At 53.4% G+C, this 22851-nt stretch overlaps 1 protein-coding gene across 3 annotated transcripts in view; it reads right to left on the bottom strand.

Annotated features, from left to right (window-relative positions):
• The window catches only part of CMKLR1 (chemerin chemokine-like receptor 1), a 29135-nt gene extending 18309 nt beyond the window's left edge, over nt 1-10826 (bottom strand). The window contains exon 1 of one of the 3 annotated variants that reach the window (XM_005869697.2): nt 10543-10826. The gene's annotated coding sequence lies outside the window, so the exon portion shown is untranslated. Of the gene's footprint in view, nt 1-2849; nt 2870-7836; nt 8164-10542 lie in introns of those variants that run through there. The other 2 variants (XM_005869699.2, XM_005869695.1) reach the window with 2 other exon arrangements.
• Nucleotides 10827-22851: the final 12025 nt, after the last annotated feature.

Below are 22851 nucleotides of genomic sequence, written 5' to 3'. Positions count from 1 at the left end.
CCCCCTGAGCAGGGGGAGGGGAGCCACCCAATGTCCTGGCTTGCAGGTCTGTCTGTCTGTCTATTGGCTCGGTCCAGAAGGGAGGGAGAATACGTCTGCACAGAGGCTGGCGGGTCCAGGAGGACATAAATCAAGAGAGAAAGGAGGAAGGGAAACGAGGGTGGGGACAGAAAGTACCGCCAAGGCCGAGGAGAAAAACACAGACGATAAGTAGCGTCCTGAATACTTCCCTTGGGTGGGCCGCGCCGTCCACTCCCAGCCTCCTCGTTGGCAACCAGCCCGCCCCGGGGGAACGCCGAGCCTTCCCGAACCTTCCTGAGCCGGGAGCCACTGTCCCTAGACCACGCGTTCCAGTCCAGGCATCCGGGTTCCGGCATCGCTGGCTTCCTCTGAAGAGGTTTCCAGAACAGCTGGCCGAGGGCCTGAGCAGGTGGCTGACGCTGCGTCTTTGCACCACCAGCAGCGGCGAGTGCCACCCTGTTCCCTGCGGCACCCCTAGAACTCAGCCACCCGCTGGGGCCACGCTCACGCCCCGCCTGTCTGTCACCGCGTCCTGAGGCCTGCACGGACACGCACGACCCGACCTTGACCTTGCCCGCCCACCTGTGCCGGGCCCGGTGCTCAGAACTCGTCCAGAGAGGGAGGCAAGTGCTGCCGTGGTCCCATCGGGCAGATGCGGAAACCAAGGCTCAGAGAAGCCGGGCTACCGTTTAAGAAGGCGGCCCCGTGCCGGGCCCCCGTGTCAGGAACTTTCCAGAACTCAGACATTTCTGGCTCTCCACAGGGACAGCTTCCCTCGTCCCCTCTCTTCGTAGGTGTGAAGGCCGAGCCTTAGTCACACACGGAAGAGGGGTCTGCCGGGCCCCTACGGTGTCAGCCCGGATGCTCGGGCTCAGAGACGGCTTAGCCAGGCTCGCCAGCTTCGGGCCCCGGGCAGGGGGCTCGGTCTCTGTGCACCTTGGTGGTCTCATCTGTAAAATGGGAGTGAATCTGGCCTCTGCCTTCTGCTGTGGAAGGACGGCCACCCAGTGGGAGCGCCCCGGGAGGCCCGAGGCACGTCTGGGTGGTAGTGACTACCGGGGGGGACGAGAAGCAGGAACAGGACTAGGGCGTGGACGCAGCACCCCAGCCCCAGTGCAACCCCTCCCAGGATGTTCACACCCCTCGCTCGGCGAACCAGCCACACCCTTCGTGGGGGCCGGTGCAGCGTGAACACGCAGACACCTTATGCAGAAAGTGTTCAGCATCTCGAGACGGTAACTGCTGAGCGTGAAGCCCGGGGCAGGCCCTGCTGAGGCCGTGCGGCTGCCCTGGTCACACGCCCGGGAAGTGGCCCTGCCCCTCAGCTCTGGGGGCTTTCGGTAGAGAGCCCAGAAGGACAGGAGCTGGGGTGGAGGGGCGGGGAGGCGAGGGGAGCCAGGGATCTGGGGAAGAGGGACGCACGTCAAAGGCAGAGAGGGAGGCTGGCTGACAGAGAAAAGTGAGTGAGCACACGCCCTCTCTCTGGGCCTCAGTTTCCTTGGCTGTAAAATGGGACCGTTTGCCCCAGCTCCCACATTTCCAATGAGTTTGCCATGATCCCTCCAAGAGGGGCAGCTGGCCCCAGAAGACCATTTTGACAGTGACAGGATTGGGCAGGAGCTCAGCCGGGACTTGCGAGTGAAAGCTACCTGTCCTTCAGGCTGGGGAACAGCACGGGGGGCTCCTGGAAGGAGGGACTCTCCCGGGGCGCTGCAGGCTTCCCGGGGCGCTAAATGTGAGACCCTGGAGCTGGGAGAGGACCCAGATATGAGTGACCAGAAAGCCTGGGAACCTGGGTAATGTTATTAACCATGTCACTCCAATACATTTAACGAAAAAGGAAGCCAGCCGGCCTGGACCAGGAGCCACCCGGCAGGACAGGGGGCAGCCCAGGGCCCCCGCCTGAGGCGTGCCCTCTCCCAGGCCGCCAGGACTCAGCGATGGGGAGGTGAGGGCATCGCCCAGCCAGGCTCCGGGAAGCCGCCCTGCCCTTCCCCAGAGCCCTGCTCCTGATTTCCTCCGTGTCTGCGGCTTTTCACCAGAGGGGAGAGAAAAACAGCCAAAGAAAGGCCCATTTAGGCCAGGCAGGCCTGCTTTCCCCAGGAGAGGCGAGGCTGGCAGTCCAAGGCCTCCGCCCGGCCGTGCCAGGCTTTCCGCCAACACAGGAGACAGAGGGCAAGGCTTGGGCAAAGCTGCGCCTCTGGCACCATCTACAACCTGGCATTTCTCAGCCCCTCCTGGCTCAGGGCTTCCGGGCCCCATGTGTTGGGTTTCAGCCCCAATTCTGTGCCACCCACGATCTCACGTAAACAACACGGCCCTGCTCCCGTGAGGAAAGCCCCTTTGTGATCCCCGAGTCACAGCGGGGGAAACTGAGGCTCAGAGCAGGGAAGCGACCTTTCCGAGGTCCCGCAGCCGGCACGCCGCAGAAACGGGTTTCCAAACAGGTCCCTGGGAGCAGCGGGGTTTCTGCTTCTACCCACCGGGCGGCCGGCCGCTCCATTCTTGCTGGAGGAAGACCCTTTTTCTTCGTGACCCACATCTCTGACAGCTGAAGAGGCCCCCTGTGAGTTCAGGCTGTCATAAAAGAGATTGGAAATCGCACACGCTCCCTAAGGGCCCGCACTTGACGTCAGTCAGCCCACCTCCTGCCGGGCTGGGAGGCCAGTGGAAACTTTAACGCCCAGCCTGGCGCAGCAGCGGGCAGGGCAGCCGCCAGTCTCTCTCCCTCTTGTAAACATGTCGCCGGCCGGCCACAGGTGCCGCCCTAAATCAACTCTCTTTAACCCTGGAAGAAACTCCTCGTTTCTCCCAACCTCTGTGCCTACCTCTGTCATCCAGTCCTGAGCGTGGTAGGAGAGGGGACCCAAGATTCAGTCAAAAAAGCCACCGTAGCCAAGGAATCGTCTCTTTTTCACGCTGGTTTACGGAACAGGCTACCCAGGAGAGTGAGCCGAGAACCCACACGCCCTCTGGGATTTCCAACTCCATCAGCTGGAGATTGTCTGAAATCCTCCATCGTCCAGATGTTCAAGTTCAAGCACCGAGTGTGGCGAGGACGAGGCCTGGGGACAATGGGATGCTGCTCCGGTGACACGGGCTGCCTTTGGACCACCCGGAAAACTGGGTGGGACGTGCCAGGCCCCACAGAGGGTCCAGAGTGCCTCCGGCCGCGCCCTGCTCCCGCCCACCACCCCAGACATCCCTTCCTCGTCAAGTCGCTCAATCTCTGCTCACGCTGCTCTCCCCGCTGAGATATCTTTTATTTCTGGCCAATTTCTCCTCCCAGCACTCAAGGCCAATTCATCCCTGGAACCAGCTCAAATGCAGGCTTCCTTCTCAGAGTATTTCCTGACTGCCCCCCTCAGCGCTGCCCGCTCTCTGCGCCTGCAGGACCTTGTGCGCTGAATGCACCGGACCTGCACTAACTCAAGTGCATTTAACAAGAAGCGTGCGGTCCAAACGGCCCAGTGTTCACCTCCTGAGCTGAATGGATGGTGGATGGGATTGTCCTGGGGGCTTGAGAGACAGGGGCAATTGGCCCCCGTGCATGTTAAAGCCAACCTTCTGGCTAGATGAATCCCACTCTGTTGACACCCCTGAGGGCAGGGCTCGTCTCCCCCGGTATCCCCTGCTCCCGGCACACAGTAGGTGCTCAGCAAATGCTGGGAGAATGTGTGGAGGCTGTGTCCCAGCTCTCTCGCTACCTTTAGACAAGTCCCTCTCACTTTCTGAGCCTCCCATCTGAAAAATGGGAGTGGGGACTGGCTCAGTGCTATGGTTGGATGCTTGGGGCCTCCCCCACAATCCATACGTTGAAGTCCTGACCCCCCAATGTGATGGTGTCAGGAGGCGGGGCCTCTCACCAGCTCTCCTGTCTCTCTGGCCCAAGGTCGAAGAAGGAACAAGCGAGTGCGCTAGCTGCTGATTCTTGCATCAGTCGCCCACTCACACTCACCCACCTCCTTGCACAAGAGCTGCCCTCAGCACGAGCCCAAGGCTGGGATCAGAGAACCCAAGTTACATCCCAAGAAAGCAGAACCGATTCCAACTTTCTGCCTGGGTAGTAGCTGACCACCCGACTGAGTCAGCTGCTGCGACGCCAAGGTTACCAGCGTGTGTCTGTGGTGGATGGAGCACCTTCCTACCACAGGAGCCCAGACTTCTCCACGGGGCGAGGCATGAAGCCAGGAGACTGGCCCAGGAACCTGAAGGCACGGGGCGCCAGATGCCCACATCAGCCCAGATGTGCAAAGGCGCATCTCAATGCCTGTTTCCCTGAGAATCAAAATAGAAGGGCTTTCATTGGGCTGACCTTGAGCTGTCCTCAGTGCTTTATGGGTGGTAAGTCATTTAATCCCACAAGGACCCTATGAAGTGGGCACTGAGATTGTCCCCATTGTACAGATGGGGACACTGAGGCCACAGAGGTTAAGGGGCAGAGCTGGGATCTGAACCCTAGACCAGTATGACCGTGTTCTGTGGTCAACAGATGCCAAGCAGACATTGGTATCTCTGTCTTCAACAGCACCCCGTACCCCGTAGAATCATTGTGCCCGGTTCCATCCAGCGGGGCAAGACACTCTACTCCTTCTCTACCAGGCTTGTGCCCAACATTGCAAAAACAGGGAGGTTCCAAAAGAGAAGTAAAACTAAGTTTCCTAACTTTGCCTGAAACCAGCATGTCCTGGAGTCCAGAAGCAGTGCAGAGTGGCTGCCAACCCTCCTTCCTTGCATCCCAGGCCCGGCCCAGCCCCTCGCCCAAGAGGCATGAAAAGTGTCTTAGACTGAGAACCAGGAGGCCCAGGTCCTCGTCCCACCAAACGGCCTTAACCCATCAGGGCCTCACTCTCTTCATCTCTCACATGGGGGCACGTAATCCTGTCTTTTTCATCATTCGGCCTTACAGAGTACCAGACACACAGAAGGTCCGAACACATGTTTTTTGGGGGATGAATAAATGAAAATATATGTCATAAGTTTACTTCCCCTTCTTTGAAGGCCCCAAGAACAGGAACTGGGCCTGACTCATCTGAAGTTCTCACATTCATAGAACTTTCCTCCTCCGCAGGCTTATTCGTACAGGAAGTCCATCCCAAGCACCCACTATGTGCCTGTCTTGGTCCAGACCTCAGCGTCATCCAGGAGCCCCTGATGCCCTGGGCTTCCTCAGGCAAGAACAACACCCAGCTGCCTTATAATCAGTAAGTTTGGCTCATTCTAGGGACTTGGGGCATGATGCCTGCATTTTCACTTCCCCAGTGCCCAGCCCTGGGGAATACAGCCCAAAGAAAACCCTGACTTAACCACACACACATACACACACACCTGCGTGTGCACATGTGTTGGCATACATATGCACAGGCAATGAGACCCTAGGGCAGGAGTAGGATTTTCTGAGTTCAAATCCCAGTTCCTTTGCTTATGACCTATGTGACCTTGGGCAGACCCCTTTTCCTGTCTGAGCCTCATTTTCTCCATCTGTAAAATGGGGATGATAATCCTGAAACTTTTCTCTACAGGGTTGTAAGGGGATTACGTGAGATCATGGAGATGAAAAGCTTTGGCTCAATAAATGTGCTGTGCTCCATAGAATTGTTATTCTTGCTTCCTTTTTCCAGAATGGAAAGAGGACAGCTGTTGACTAAGTTCCAGGGAAATCCATGTTGAGGGGCCTGGAATGTAGGCATTTCCTCGGTATATTGGATGGGGATTGACAAAAATGTAGACTGAGAATCAGAGAATGGAAGAGACCCAAGAAGCCACCATATCTGTGACCAAGACAGCCAGATGTCACAAAAACCAGCCTCCCCTCTACAATACACAGCTATCACTGGGAAGAAGCCACCCTGGCTAGGAACTCCGTTTCCCAACCCCCTTTGCAACTAGATTGGCCACATGATTAGCTCTTAGGTGTGGTGGAAGGCAGTTCAGAAGCAAGCAGGCTACCTCCATGCTTTCCTTCCTCAGCGACGGTGTCCATGGAGACAGTAGGGACATGAGATGGGTCCCTGAATCGCCGTGTGGAAGAGGAGCACCCTCCATTCAGAAATGCCTGCCTTATAATAAACGCCTGTTTGTTTGAGCCATGATACGCGTTCGGGTCTATCCGTTATGACAGCTACCACCCTGACAAATACAACAGTCAACCTCCTTATGTACAAATGATTATGGCCAGAGAGTACCCTGCCCAAGGTCACAGAGCATATTCAGCAAAGGTCAAGAACTTTGGTCTCATAACAATTGGGAGTAGTTCTGCAAGCTTCACCCTGCTCCACAGAGCTATCATGATTCTTAAAGGTCCTTTAGCAGTGAGAGTGATGCTTAGTGAGCTGAAGCCTGGAGCCCTCCACTCCTATTTCAGTTAGGATAGCACCACTTTTATCTGTTTTCCCCCATATATTTTCATTGGAGAGAAGGATTCTGTGGCTTAAGAAACTTCCCAAGTCTGCACAGAATCTGCTTTCTGTGGTACAACACAACAAAGTTTCACTTCTTCTCCAGCATGCCGCCTGACCTCAACTGCTGACACAGGGTATAACTTGCAAAAAGTACATAGATATTTGCTTAGAAAGGAAAAAAAACAAACCTCGGTGTGCAGCGAAGAACCCAGAGACCTGGGCAAAGGCTAGGAAAAGAGACGGCCAACTACTCTAGCGTAATGGTTCTTAGGTGTTGGGGTACATCAGACCCCTCCGTGAAGTGGCTTCCAAATGCAGACTTTGCACAGCTTACCCTCCGATATTCTGACTCAGAAAAATGAAGCTTTAAGAAATACTCATGATGCTTCTGATTATAGATCATCATGTCAGTAATCCCAGGATTCCACTTGGAGAAGTCTTGAGTCTACTTCGTAGCCTCAAAACTGGCCCTGGTAACTGCACCTGTGCAAGCATAGCTCAAAGAGAATGAAATCGGCTCTTGGTTTTCTTGGACACTGGCAGGAACCTGGGCATTAATGATCGACTGGTAAAGAAATCAATAATTATTTCTACTTGGCTCCCATGAGTGTCACGGGTGTAGATAGCATGGTGGTATAGACATGATAACAGAATAATAGCTAATGTTTACAAAGCCCTTGCTACCTGGCAAGCCCTCTGCTACGTGCTCCTCATCTATCATCTCATTTAATCTTTTAATCATCCTAGGAGGGAATTACTATTCATGCTCCCATTTTATAGATGAGGAAACTGAGGTATAAAGATAGGGCATAACTTGTTCTCTGTCACTAAGGTGGCAGGTGGCAGGCCAGGATCAAACCCACCCAACAGAACCCAACCCCATAGCCATCGTGTTCTATGGCCTTTCATGGAGGTCTAGCATCAGAACCCCTCTCCAGGACTCAGTTCCCTAATCTGTCAAACAGACGTATGACTAGCACCTTTATCATCATAGCCAGGCTGAGGATTCGAGAAAATTATAGCAATAACATGGTTTGCCAATTGACAGGAGTTATTAAGTAAACATCTAAGAGATGAGACTTTAGTCGAGCTCCCTCATCCCATTTTGCAGATGGTGAAACTGAGGCCTGGCTACTTTACTTATTCGATGAACGTTTAACTGAGCACCTGCTACATGCTAGGTCTTGTGCAGGGGGCTGGGGATACAGAGAGAATAATACCCTGTTCTGGCCTCAAGGAGCTCCCAGGCCAGCAGAGGAGACAGACAGCAGGACAGGCAATTACAAGACAGTGTGATGGGCACTGTGATGGGTGAGTACCGGCACCAAGAGAGCCTCGTGGAGACAGGTGTTGACCCAGTTGGAGGGGTGGGAGGACTTTTCATAAGGGCTCAGCCAAAGAGGGAAGTACTTACCCAAAGCCAGGTTTATCTATTCCCTGAAGGTTGGAGGAGGCCAGCGAAGGTCCCTGTGTACCAAGCGATAAATAACTCCTCCCTTTGGGCTTCTCAATGCCGGGCACCCCACGGCTTGAGCATCGCGGGTTTCAGTTAAACCTTCTAAGAAAATGTCAAGCCGCCTTCCTCCCGCCAGCAGAGGCCTGACTTAGCCGACGCTGATCATTTCAGCGACACAGACATTTGGAGAAGTTTTTCCTTTCGGCAAGTTGGAGGAAGCTAAAGAGACAGCGAGAGCGGCAAGGAGGTTGGTCTTGAAAAGGAAGTCGGGGATTCCAGAAGGGAAACTGGGGCCCAGGCCCTTCGTGGAAAGAGAAAGCAGACCCGGGGCCTGGCCGCTGTCTCACTCCCCTCTCTGAGCCACACCCAATAGCATGACAGGCGTCCCTCCGTATCCGCGGGGGGCGGTTGGCTCCATGACCCCAGCGGATACCAAAACCCACAAATGCTCAAGTCACTCACATAAAACGGTGTGGTACTTGCGCATAACCCACGCACACCCTCACATATACTTTGAGTCATCTCTGGGTGCTTATAACACCTAATACGATGTCAATGCTGTGTAAGTAGTTGTTATGCTGTATTGTTTAGGGAATAATGAGGAAAAAATGCAGATGCATCTATTGTAACTAAATTACACGTAGTGTATGTCAGCAACAGCAACACTTTTCTCTTTTATTTCGCAAAGTTTTTTGACCTGCGGTTGGTTGAATCTGCAGATGCGGAACCCCAGATATGGAGGGAGGGCCGACTGCACTTAGTTATTACGTGTTATTTTCTTGTAATTTTGCCCAAAAACCCCATCTTTGTGGCTTTCCCTTTTAAAATGCGCTCATCTGAAAACAGAGAGGGGAGTGGAAAACTTTGAACAGAGACCGCGGGCAAAGGGTTCAGAGCTTTCCTAGACAAAAAAAAAAACCCTTAAATGTCAATAAGAAAAAGGTGAACAAGCCAACAGGGAACAGAAAATGGAAATGGACTTGAAGAGGATAATTATAGAAGACAAGGGAACGATAAGATTATAAAGGCTACTCGGTGCTGATAAAGGAACGTACAGCGAGGCGGCCCCGTGTTAGCTCACCTTTCTCATCAGGGACGTTTTACTAGTAAGAGCTGGGAGGATATTGCACCCAGGACAGGGCCAGGGAAGTGCAAGCCAGCACAACCAGTGGGGGCAATATGTCCCAAAGCCTCAACATCCTTAAAAACAGGCAAACCTTTGACCCAGCGATTTCACTTCTGGAAAACTGTCCATAAAACAAACACACACAGCCCTGGACGGCTTGGCTCAGTGGATAGAGCGTCAGCCTGCAGACTGAAGGGTCCCAGGTTCGATTCCGGCCAGGGGCACATGCCTGGGTTGTGGGCTCGTTCCCCAGTAGGGGGTGTGCAGGAGGCAGCCAATCAATGATTCTCTCTCATCATTGATGTTTTTCTCTCTCCTTCTCCCTTCCTCTCTGAAATCAATAAAGAAATATATTTAAAAACACACACACCAAAAAAAAAATAAATAAAATAAAATAAAATAAGAAAAAAGCAAACAAACACAAAGATGACCTCCTAGAGTGGTCACTGCAGCGCTATTCATAATCGGGAACACCCCGATGAGAAATGATTCAATAAACCCCAAGACAAGACACGTTTTCCGTGCCGTCGTTCGGATGGTGGAGGAATAAGATGACAGGGAAGGAGGCCCACAGTCCGAGGTGAAGCACAAGAAAGATGACCGGACACGAAGTTGGAAAAGTGAGTGTGAAACCACAGTGCAATAGACGGGTGACGTACGGCAGAACTGTGCACTTGAAACCTGTACAATCGTTTTAGCCAATGCCACCCCAATAAATTTAATTTTAGAAACGGGGGTGAGGGGGTGGGGAAGTGAGTGTGTGTATCCACATTTACATGTTTACATGTGTCGGGTACATTGCAGGCACCCAACAGACATCATGGGTCCGTGAGTGAGAGAGCGAGCGAGTGGCTGATGGGGAGGGCACCTGGGAGACCACCTCTGCGCTAGGACCCCTCTTCCGTCTCTGTCCTGAGAGTCAGTGCTGCCCCTGTGGTGATGACCCTCATTTCATTCCAATCCTTTTTAAAACAATTTTTTAAATTGATTTCAGAGAGGAAGAGAGAGAGAGAGAGAGAGACATCAATGATGAGAATCATTGATCAGCTGCCTCCTGCACGCCCCCCAGCTCAGGATGGAGCCTGCAACCCCGGGCCTGTGCCCTGACCGGGAATTGAACCGTGACCTCCTGATTCATAGGTCGACGCTCAACCACCGAGCCACGCTGACCAGGCTCATTCCAATCTCGACCTCCCAGCTGACTGTCCCTACAGCCCTGAGCCCGTGCCCGCCCCTCTCTGAGCCTCAGTTTCCTCGCCTGTAAAATGGGGACTCTGAAAGCACCTCCCTCGTGGGGCTGTAGTGAGATTAACAGAGGAACGGAGGGAAACGCTGAGCTTCCTGCCTTTAACATTCCGGTGAGCTCGCTGGTTTTTACAATGTGCACGCGTGCCTTTGGAAATCTGAACATCAGGATAGAATTCCAGTCATTTGGATAAAAGTTAACTTTTAAGAAGAACCAAAGGGGAAGACCTCTCTCCTGGACTAGCACGCCCCTGTCCTGGCCCCTGCGGGTGGGTCAAAGCCACGCATGGTACCTTGAGGCTGGTTCCGCCCAGGTCTTCCTGAGGGCTCCCCTCGGCTTCAGGCCACGCCGGGCTGTGCAGGAGGCCCCGTTCCCGACTTCTTTCTCCCAATCACACTGTTCTTTGGCTGCGGCTGTTTGCCCAGAAAGCAGTTCATCCATTCATTCAAAATCTCCTCGAACCCCGCAGAGCGCAGCCCGGCCCGCGCCCTAGAACACCCTCACCCCCTGAGAGGCTCCTGGGGAGGCCAGTCTGTGCTGAGCTCCGAGCTGGTTGGGGCTGCTGTCCCGCAAGGGACAGACTCCGCCAGAGAAACAGCTGGAGGGAGGGAGCGGGAGGGAGGGGCAGGAAACTGGGCGGAATGAGGGCAGGGGCGGCCAGCTGCAGGGAGTGGGGGCGGCCGGGGAGGCTGTCCCTGCCAGCCAGGGCCTGGGCTGCTGGGTGGTGGCCGGTGGCAAGGCCTGCTGGGGTCGACCCGCCCCTCTGGTGGCCAAACCCAGCTGGGAGCCGTGCCCACTGGCTGAGCACAAACGGGGAGCACTTCAGCTGGGGAAGCACTGTGCTCCCCACCAGGGCCTCCAGACAGCTGGCTGCCGGGTGTCCCACCGCTCTGGCACCTCTCCCCCCAGGCCTCCGTGCGTGCTGTTCCTCCCACCTCGGTGCCCTTCCTGTCCCTGTTCAGGCCTGATGACCTCTTGCTCCCTCTTTTTTTTTTTTGTAAAACAGCAATGAGGTTTTTTAAGTATCAAATGAACCAAGATGACAATGTTTTATCATGTTTGCTTTTATTAAATGTTATAGGAAAGCAAAAGTCACATACGTGATAGGGATAGGCAGTGACATACCATTTCTGGGCAGAATACATCAGACCTTTAACTACGTTCAGGCTCCTGTGTGGCTTAAAGACAAATTCTGTTTTCATCCCAAACCCTGATCCTCCAAGATGAATCATAGTAGTAGCACTCTGGTATGAACACATACACACACACAAACACACACACACACACACACACACACGTATTTCATATGTAAATATAAAATGACTCAGTCCTACTCTGTGCGCCATGCCGTAACCTGCTTCTTCATTCAGTGACCAGGTACATGTATCTCACCCTGTTTGACCAGCTGTTAATTATTTCATTGACTCAATGCACCCTAGCTTATTCGATTAATACTTTCTTGGTGGTTGATTCAGTTATTCTCAACTTTTTAGCTTTAATGAACACGCTTGTCCAATTACTTTCTTATACAAAATCCTTATGGACACATGTTCATGTTATTCAAAGGGTCTCTGCTCCCCCTTCAGGTCTCAGCTTGGGGAGCAGCTCCCGGGAAGCCTTCCCTGCCTGGGGGGGAGGGAAGGGCGGGGGGGTGCTCTGCTCTGGGCTCCCCCATCACAGCACTGACGGCTGTGAACTTGTCCCTGCCTGTGAGGGTGTCTCTCCCTTGCACTGGGAACCCCTTGGGGAAGGGATGTATTTCGTCCCCTGCTCTGTCCCCAACTCAGCACCGTGCCTGCCTTAGCGTCCACACCATCCCATCATCAGTAGAGTCATCCAAACGGCTGACAGCCAGGCAGTGTGCTGGGCCCTTGCTGTGTATCCTCACTGCAGCCCCAGGAAGCAGTGACTACGCCTGTCCCCTTTTTACCGACGAGGAAACTGGGCCACAGAAAGGTTAGGTCACTTGTCCAAGGCCAACAGCTGGTCGGTTGGAAGAGATTCCACGCGGGCTGTCTGGCTCCAGAGCCCAGCCCTTCGCCTCCACATTAAAGAACTGACAGAGGGGCCTACCGAGCATATGGCCCTGGACCAAGCGCTGTCCATGCAGCTGGGGGAGGTGTCACATGCCCATTTTACAGATGAGGGTGCTGTGGCCACAGAGGGGAAGTGGTTTTGTCGAGGGCGCCCCAATCATGCCCACAGATCTGATTGATTCAGCTCAGGCTGCTGAAAATAACTTGTGTGCAAAGGAAACAGGAAGGGAAGGGGAGGGCAGGGGAGAGCGGAAGGAGAGAGGGAGGGAGGGAGCGAGGGAGTAGGTTCACCTCAAAGGCTTGGGCAGGTGCGGGAACGTGTCCTTCACCATCTGACCAGCCCTAGAACCTCACCTCTCTCTCCCCACCATCCTCGACTGTTAATCCAGTGAGATCTACACTTAAAGACGATCTAGTCTAACTGGTTCATTTCCGAGGCAATAACTGGAAGCACAGAGAGGTTAAGTCACTTGCCCAAGGTCACACAGCAACCTAGAGTCAGAAGTCAGACCCAGCCTGACTCCAGACCCCTCTCCTACCCCCTCTGCCAGGCTTGCCCGGTGGACTAAAAGCTTCTATCTCATCCTGCCTTGCTGTACAGATGGGGGGAGAACTGGATCTGGAGAAGGCAAGGGACTCGCCCGAGGTCACCCCGCAGTGGCCCAAAGCCTTCTGGCCCAAAGGAGAGGACATTCCACGACACGACAGGAGCCCGTGCATCACCCCCTAAAGGTCCGTGACTAACAGAGACCAGGTGGGCCACAGCAGCAGCCTTGCCTGGGAGCCTGGGGGACATGCACACCCCCAGACCTCACTGCAGACAGCAGAATGGGGCCCTCGGGGGCAGCGCCCAGCCGGCTGTGGGGGAGCCAGCTGCTGGGGGAGCCGGAGCTCGCTCGAGTCTGAAAATCACAGATACAGACATTTCCATTAGGAATACAGTCTGGGTCCCAGAACACGTTTTCTCGTCAGGCCACAGAATCGTGGTTAAGCAGGGGGGCTTTGCCCGGCCGGCCTGGCTCAGTGGTTGAGCGTTGACCTATGAACCAGGAGGTCACGGTTCCATTCCAGATCAGGGCACATGCCTGGGTTGCGGGCTGGACCCCCAGTAGGGGGCGTGCAAGAGGCAGCCGATTGATGGTTCTCTCTCATCGTTGATGTTTCTTTCTCTCTGAAATCAATAAAAATATATATTTAAAAAGAAAAAAGAAGGAGGAGGGGGAGGGCTTTGAGGTCAGATAGACCAGATCTGACTGAACCCCTGTCTCCACTTCTGTGACCCCTGTGATGGGGGCAAGTCCTTTCACCTCTCCGAGCCTCGATTTCCTCATCTGCTGTGGGAGGAGGAGAGAGGAGGAGGAGTGAAGGAGGAAGAGGAGGAGAGGGAGGTAAGGATGGAGAGGTGGAGAAGAGGGAGGAGAAGAGGGAGGAAGAGGGAGGAGGAGGGAGAGGGGAAGGAGGGGGAGAAGAGGGAGGAGGAGTGGGGAGCCAGCCTTTCTGGAAAATCAAACACACTTGGGGGATCCTGGAAGGGGAGCCAGGGGAGCCCCACCTGTGGATGTGTTACCAGAGGAAGCAAGAACTGATTGGCCGCAGCAACAACACACGTAGGACAGTGAAACAGGGAGGGCACAGAAGGAACAACAGGAGAGCCTCAGCGGGGCTGCTCTGGTCACGAGAAGTCAGAGGAAAGGGGGCCTTGGAGGCAGGTTCAGGGGTGAGCCCTGGACGAGCTGCCGCTGCCCATGGCTCCCCTGGTTGCAGGTTTCCCAGGGTCCCTTAGAGGGAAGAAGGGGGAAGTGCTCCCCCGGTGGGGGGACGGTGGGGGGGGGGGGGGGAGCAGGGGGGGGGCCCTTTGTTCGGGGGTATTTTTCTCTCTTGCTGGTGGGAATCTTAGGGGAGGTTTCATCAGAATATCCATCAGCTTTCCAGGTGCGTCCTTTCAGGGTCTAGGTCTCCACTGATTGGTCGGGGCCAGGGCAGGGGGTCATTAGTCAAGGCAGCTGGTCCTGAGGCAGCGTCTGGTTTTGCTGCGTTGCTGGGGCTGGAGCTGAAATACAACTGAGGCCTAGGTGTTATCTTTAAGGAGGAGGGTCAGGGGGTCCCAACTGCAGGACCAGGAGATGCTCGGGGAGGCAAGGTCACCCGGGGTGAGGCCCTTGTTTTCCCAGCTTTGCTCTCAGCTAGGCACCTTCTGTACCTGGCCCGTCGTCCTGGCTCTGCTCGTGTCTGCCTAATGGCCTAGAACAGATGGGCTTATGGGAAGTGCCTCTCCCCGCTTCCGTGCACTGCTGCGGGCCTCCCCCGCAGCCCCAGGCTGTGATGAGGCTTGATCAGCTGGGAGCCACATGTGGCTCCGGGCCGGCCAGGCCTCTGGATGCCAGGGGTGGGGGATGGAGCACAGAACCCCACCGCCCCCCTGAAGAACGAAGACCATCAGAAGCCACCATTCTGCACTTGGGTAAGTTTGGCATTGTCTTCCTGGGAGTGAAAAGGGGTTGGGAGGGTGGGATGTGTGTTTTTAACAGGATTTTGGAAATTAAGGCCTGACGTAGGGATATTGGGGCCTGAGAGAGAGGCAGTGGCCTACAGGGCATTTAAGAGGCCTCTGTTTATTCCCTTGGAATCTGTAGTTCCAAGATTTCGGATCAAGCTTCATCTTTTATATATATTGATTTGAGAAAGGAAGGGAGAGGGAGAGAGAGATGAAACATCAATGATGGGAGAGAATCGTTGATCAGCTGCCTCCTGCACGCCCCACACTGGGGACCAAGCCTGCAACCCAGGCATGTGCCCTGACCGGGAACTGTGACCTCCTGGCTCATAGGTCGACTCCCAACCACGGAGCCACACCGATCGGGCCAGCTTCATCCTGATGCTCCACTCCAGACGGTTGGTTCTGGAACCCGGGAGCTCTGTGTTCAGGGGATCCCAGGTCACAGCCAAGCCCGGCTGGAAAGAGCACAGTGATTGATTAGCAGTGCCTGCCCCGGACGTGGCGGGGGGGGGGGGGGGTGGGGGGTGTTGGGCTTCTTTCTCACACTCTGCTCTCCAACAAAAGTCCATCCCATAAAGCCCTATGTCGTCTGAATTATTTTAAAACTTTTTCAGCTGTTTGTATACGTTGGTATGTGTCCGGGGACCTGGAGGGACATTTTGAGTTTTGCCATGATGTGGGTGGGGTCCTCAAAATGCCAGCGACCCCAGAGCCTTCCATGGCCTTCAAACAGGCTCTCCCGGCCGCCCCCCCGCTCCTCGGGCCTCTCTCAAATCGGGCTTCAGAGGGAGATCTTTCCATGGATTTTTACAAGGAGGCCGTATGTACCTTTTTATGTGGGTCATTAAAAAAATAAAAATTTTTAAAAACACGGAGCAACACGAGAAATTCGTCATAGCAACGGGGCTGCTTCTCCTATTTTTGAAAAGTGAGCTTCACCCCCCTCCTCTTAGTACAGAAAGTTTATTTTCCTGCCGGGGCCTCTGACTCAGAGACCAGCCCAAAACTCAGGCGGCCGCCTCTGAGGAGAGACGGGAGGGGTGGGGGCCCTGGCCCTGGGCCCTGGGCCCGGGTGGGTGACGCCTGGGGGTCCCAGACCTCAGATCCTCCTCATCTGGCATGTCCCCCGGGCACGCAGGTGCCCCTGGTTTCTGGTCACCCACGTGCTCCCACCCCGCCTGGCAGGCACAGCTGAAGGGCTTGTACCAGCTCTATAAACATTAAAATATTTCCGGAGCAGCCAGGAAAGCCCAGCCCCACAGGACTGCCTCCTAGAATCTCCACACGACCCAGGAGCCAGAGGGGTAACGATTCCCAAGCAGGGGGCCTGGGGGCCTGGCTCAGGGGGGCCTTGTCATTGATCAGGGCCCATCAGATGATACAGAAAAGATTCCCGCAGCCCAAGGGCTTCCAGGTAGCAACCGAGGTCATTGAGAGCACAGTGGAGGTCTGAATCCTGCCCTACCGCTTACCAGCTGAGTGACCTAAGGCAAGTGGCTTAACCTCTCTGTGCCTCAGAGAGGTTATAATAGAGGGCAGAGAGGCAGTAATAGTAACAGTGAGTGGTGGTGGCAATGACTTGGGTTAACCCATATCAAGCACTTAGCATAGTACCTGGAACATAGACTCTCGAGCATTTCCTAGCTCCTATCCTTAAAAAAAAAAAAAAAGATATTTAAATTGATTTTTAGAGAGAGGAAGGGAGAGTGAGAGAGAGAAGAACATCAATGTGAGAGCAGAACATAGATGGGCTGCCTCCTGCACACCTCTTACTGGGGACTGAGCCCGCAACCTGGGCATGTGCCCAGACCTGGAATCGAACCAGCGGCCTTTCGGTGCATAAACAAGGCCCAACCACCTGAGCCACCAGCTCAGGGACCTATTTCTTATCCGTTATAACACTCCGTGATCCGTAAGAAAGCCGCAATCACAGGATCAGAAGCATGTGAGGAGACAGCCCAGGTCTAAATCAACACCTTCCTTCATTTCCCGGGCTGGTCCCTGCTCAGACAGCCGCCCTCCAAGGCACCGAGCCCTGGAAGGCTCATAAATAAGATTTCTCTCTGGGCCGCTCTCTAGCCTGTTGGCGGCAGCTGGCTGCCTCTTGCTTCAGTGCTCTCCACATGCCTCCGTGTGATGTCGGGGCAAGAGGAAGGGGATGAGGGCCCGAGGGCTCATCTCGAATTCAGCTAAGGAAACTGTGAATTATTCACCCAGAAAGATGTCTGTCTGGCTCTGGCCCGATTCACTCCTTCGGGAGGCAGGCGGGCGGGAGGGAGGGGGAATCTGCCCACCCTCACTGCTGTCACAGGACCCGGTGTGTGTTATGGAAAACTGCCCGCGAAGTCATGGGTGGACCTCCCAGAGCTGAAGATCATGGGTGGCCACGCTCTGGGATTCGTTTCGTGCCCGCAGCTGCCCACCTTGGTTTTCACTATTTGAGGCATCTTGGTTCCCCAAACCCTAACTGGGCTCTGGTGGCGTCTAAAAAACCACGCAAAAAAATAAATTAAAAAAATAATAATAATATAAAAACCACGCCGGCCGGCTCAGAAGGTCACGGTTCAATTCCCAGTTGGGGCACATGCCCAGGTTGCGGGCTCGATCCCCAGTGGGGGGCGAGCAGGAGGCAGCCTGTCAATTATTCTCTCTCATCATTGATGTTTCTATCGCTCTCTCCCTCTCCCTTTCCCTTCCTCTCTGAAATCAATAAAAATATATTTTTTAAAATAAAATAAATAAAAATTTTAAAAAACCATGCTGAACTCAACCACCCACAGCCCCTTTCTTTTTTTTTTTAATATATTTTATTGCTTTTTTAAAGAGAGGAAGGGAGAGGGATAGAGAGTTAGAAACATCAATGAGAGAGAAGCATCGATCAGCTGCCTCCTGCACACTCCCTACTGGATATGTGCCCGCAACCAAGGTACATGCCCTTGACCGGAATCGAACCTGGGACCCTTGAGTCCACAGGCCGACGCTCTATCCACTGAGCCAAACCGGCTAGGGCTCGCAGCCCCTTCCTTGACTGGAGGTCACCAAGCTTGGTGAAATCCAGGCACCCCGATGCCACCACCACTTGCATGTCCCCTCTTCTGCTCACTTCCCCCTATTTCTTCCCAACCCACTGTTGGTCAGAGCCAGGGGGCAGATGTCCGGGGCAGGTAGGGAATTCCTCCCCTGATTGGAGGCTCCGTGAGGCCTGGGACCACATCTGTTGGACTTCCTGCTGAAACTGATGTTCAAATGTCAAAGTCTGTGACTCTGACAATAAAAGGCAGAAAATTCTTGATAATGAGTCAAGCGTCAAGGGATTATGCAAGTACAATGACACAAATATGACGACATCTTTTTATTTTATTTTATTTTTTTCATTTATTAGGCTATAACAATGATTCTGAACCTGGGACCTGTGCCCGAGCCCTCCCCCTGCCCCCCAGGAAATCTATGGATGGCCTCCCTGGAGGCCACATAAAATTTACATGGGTGTGCCTGGGTGGCACAAGGCTTTCTGAAAAGGCAGGTCCAACATTTTCAAAAGGGTTCCAGAATCTTACATCGGTATAAACGTGAGACCACAAATCGGATGCATATCTGGGCCTCTGGTGCTATGGCTGGTGCATCATAGATGCTCAAGAAATGTTTGCGGGATGAATCCATCATCGAATGACTGTTGAAAACCACAAGCTTCATGATCATCAGATTGTCTGCATGGTCAAACCCCATTCCTCTGGTTCCTAGGTCAACACTCGACCACTGAGCCACACCGGCCAGGCTCCAATGCCTTTTCATAAGCCTCATGCCAATCCTCTGAGGCCGATGGTAGTCACATTTTACAGCTGAGAAAATGTAGACTTAGAGAAGGGATGTGCTTTGCCCCAGGTCACCGAGCAAACAAGTGGTAAAACCAGGGTTCCAATCCTGGTCAGTTGCACCTCAAAGGTATCTGTGTTTTGTCAGTGGTTCTTAAGTTGAGGTAAAAAAAAAAAAAAAAAAAAGACCTTAAGACTCACTCAGTCTCATCCTTTGATGTGGCTATTAGAAAGAACTGGAGAACCCTAGCCGGTTTGGCTCAGTGGATAGAACATCAGCCTTCAGATTGAAGGGTCCGGGGTTTGATTTTGGCCAGGGCACATGCCTGGGTTTTGGGCTCGATCCCCAGTGTGGGGTGTGCAAGAGGCAGCCAATCAATGACTCTCTCTCATCACTGATGTTTCTGTCTATCTCTCCCTCTCCCTTCCTCTCTGAAATCAATAAAAAATAACAAGAAATAAATAAAATAAACTGTGAAAAAAGATTTTTTTTAAAAAGAAAGAAAAAACTGGAGAAAAACAAGATAACTTTACTTTCCTCTCCTCTCCCACCACTTCTCGTAAATTCCTATTCCAACTTGGTCACTTCCTGTAGGAAGTCTCAATGTAGGGCTCACAGTCTTAAACACCTTCTCCAACACTTGCCAATCTCCTTTTATAACAGAGAGAACCTGCACGGATTGGGCTCAGAGCTTTAGACAGGCAACAGTGCCTAGCTAGCATTGAATACCATTGTTTTATTTTCACTGTTTTTGGGTGAGGGATAGTTGGTGGTTACCTTCTAGTTGAGAAAAGCAATCATTGGTTTCTATTTACTGTGATCATCTCAATTTTCCTTGTGAGTGACACTTAACTGATATTTTTTCATGAGTACATTTACTGACATTTTTAAATGAGATTTAAAGAAAAATATTAAATTCGTGACACCTTAGAGGTGGTATACAAGCAGGGCAAAAATCAAAAAGGTGGGACTGGATGACAGAGGCTTGAGAAACGCTGCCCCATGAAATTAAAAATAACCCAGCCATGTAATTATATTGCCCTGCCAGTATATTGCAAGTTACCTAAATAGCACAAATTCATAGTAACCCATCACTATTAAAGCACATTTTTGAGGGCTTACGTATGCGGTTACTTTAGCAACAAAGCTATAACTGAATCCTATTCAAACCGCAAGACATACGTGCCTGAAAACCTAATTATTGGAAAATTATAGACCTAAGAAACACAGCTGCGTCTCACTGCACACCACAGGGGCCCCCGTGGTAATCGGATAAAACATGTCTACACAGAAGCCATGTGGAAAGGAAGAGCCCTTCCCTCCATTGTGGACCCTCAACCACCTGTGCCTGCAGAACTGCATGTATTCAGTCATTCATTTGCTCATTTAGTCATGCAATCACTCACTGCAATTTCAACTGAGCCCCGGTGATGTGACCCAGGAATACAATGAAGGACCGCAGTGAACCTCCAGCCCAGAAGGGGACGCCAGATGTCACGTCCCCACCTCACACGCCTGCCACCAGCATTCTGACAAGAGCACCATTCTTTGCTAGCATAGAACCAAGGAACCTTCTTACCCCCAGGGTAGTCAGAGAAGGCTTCTTGGAGGAAGTGGCTAAGTTGAGATGTAAAGATGGAAGAGGAATGGACGAGAGGAGGTGGGCGAGGAGAGGGAGGTGAAAGGGCAGGTGCACCCAGGTATGTGCATGAGCCCTCACATCCCGTGCGCCCCTCATGCCGTGAGCATCTCACCCTGTGCCATCACCCCCAAGTGTGATCCTTGCATTCAAGGATACGTATTTCAAATGCCTTGACCCCGTAGTGCTCGCCAGCAAGGATTCTTCAGTGGCAGAAACGGATATCCAATCCCTACACTGAGGGAAAAGTGAGAGGGCGAGTGGGTCTCCAACATCAGCCTCCCTGTGGGATATGAAAGAGGGATTTGCCTTTGCTGCTCAGAATTTTTATCATAGGCACCAGCCGAGTGGTTCTTAGCCAGGGCTGTACTTGGGACTCTAGGGAGCTATCAAGTCTCCAAGACCAGGCCACACGCAGGACATAGTCATAACAGGACATGCCTAGGACATAACAGACCATTCCCAGGACATACTCATAACAGGCCATGCCTAGGACATAACAGGCCACGCCTATGACGTAACAGGCCATGCCCAAGTCATTAAGTTAGTCTCTCTGGGGGTGGGGCCCAGTGACCAGCAATGTTTAAAGCTCCGCTAGGTGGGGGTCAAGTGTGTGGCCAAGGCTGAGAACTACATAGAAAACCTAACCCCTATGGAGGATTCAAATCTACAAAAACTTCCTGCACACCTACTATGCGCTAGGCCAGTGATGGCGAACCTTTTGAGCTCGGCGTGCCAGCATTTTGAAAAAACCCTAACTTAACTCTGGTGCCGTGTCACATAGAGAAATTTTTTGATCTTTGCAACCACAGTAAAACAAAGACTTATATTTTTGATATTTGTTTTATATATTTAAATGCCATTTAACAAAGAAAAATCAACCAAAAAAAAATGAGTTCGCGTGTCACCTCTGACACGCGTGTCATAGGTTCGCCATCACTGCACTAGGCCCCGGGCCGGGGGCAAGGTGGGGGTTGGTAAGAATCCGGTCCCACAGTCATTTGAGAACCACTACCGAAGGCTTCACCGGCTCTGAACAAATGTGTGCTGGGGCCCAGATCGAGCTGAAAAGTGCTTTTGGTGGAGAATTGCCTGGGGGGTCCGGTTAAAATCAGGGTCTGACTCAGCAGGTCTGGGAGTCTGCCCTTCCTACAGGCTTCCTGTGTCTCCTGTCTCTGCTGGGCCGAGCACTGCCTGTGGGCGGCCGGCTCCCTCAAGGAAACCTCTCCCATCTCAGCTGCTGCTCCTCACCATTTCTCCAGCCCTCCGCCAGCCCTGAGCATCGCCAGTCCTGAGCCTCGCCTGGAGGTGATAACAGTGTGTGGGGAAGAGACAGAATGTATGCTGGCAGCCTGCCAGGTGTGTGTGTGTGTGTGTGTGTGTGTGTGTGTGTGTGTGTGTGTGTGTCCGGCTCCAGAGCCCCATGACAGCCCCGAACCCCCACCCACACCCAGCCCCAGAGGGTGGGGCAGACAGATCTCCAGGAGAAAGGGACCAGGGTGGGGCTGGAGGCGGGGTGCTGGGCCGATGGTTGTCATTAACACTAAACCAGCTGCGAGCAGCAGCCCCAAAGGCAGGGAAATTCAAGAGGCATCCGAGATCAAAACGGCCTCGGAGGCTCTCCTGCAGCGAGTGTTCGTGTCTAATTAATCACCCGTCCTCGCCAAATCAATTGCGCCTGTTTTAAAATCTGCACTCCGAGGGTGAGGGATGGGGCGGAGGTCGGAATCTAGAAAGTCTTTGGAGTGGACTCCTGGGGAGGGCCCGATAGCCATGGACCAGGGGGCGCAGATGGCTTGCAGAGGCCACACTGGTCACAGGAGCTGGTGGGCGTGGTGGGTGGTGAGTAGAGGGAGCCGTGGGTGGGCCGGTGGGCCTGGGGGCCAAGTGGAGACGGTGGTCGCGGACCCAATAGGGTGTTGGCTACTCAGCTCCAGCCCCTCGTGGCCGAGCAGAAACCATGTGTGCATATTTTGGTTTTTGAAAATATCTTCACAATATGGTTTCTTTAAATCCGGAATCCCCCGGCGTATGGAGGCTGCCTCAAATGGTTTTGAAACGCCATGCCATCCATCAAACTGTGCCTGAGGGCCACAGATGGAATGCAGACTGTCAGTGCGTAACCTCGGAAATAGAGACCAGACCCAAGGAATTACTTGGAAAATTAAATGGCGTGTGGGCAGCGACTTCCTCCGGAGGCTCAGAGCAGGGGGATGTGGGCGGGCAGTGTCCTGAGCAGGCGGAAGTGCCCCTGGAGACCCCCAGAAGTCCCTGGGGGAGGCGGGGAGGTGAGTGAGGTCCTGCAAGTAGGGGCCGACTGCCAGGGTGATCCGGGCATTGCTGTCCCTGCAGCCCCGTCTGCCCAACGCCAGGGACATGCACTCCCTTTACCCAACAACACTTGCTGAGCACACACTATGTGCTGGCCTCTTGCCAAGTGCTTTATGGGTATTACCTTGTTTCATCCTCCCAACAACCGTGATACCGTTACCTTCCCTTTACAGATGAGGAAACCGAGGCTCCGTTAAGGGACTCGCCCAAGGCCACACAGCTCCTAAGTGGTAAAGCCGGGGTTCAGACCTGGGTCGTCCGGCTCCAGGCAGATCCCATTCTCTT

The sequence above is a fragment of the Myotis brandtii genome, unplaced genomic scaffold, assembly GCF_000412655.1.
Source record: "Myotis brandtii unplaced genomic scaffold, ASM41265v1 scaffold303, whole genome shotgun sequence".
Classification (NCBI taxonomy): domain Eukaryota; kingdom Metazoa; phylum Chordata; class Mammalia; order Chiroptera; family Vespertilionidae; genus Myotis; species Myotis brandtii.
Note: the sequence above shows the minus strand (reverse complement) of the source record. Positions and strands in the feature narration are given on the sequence as shown.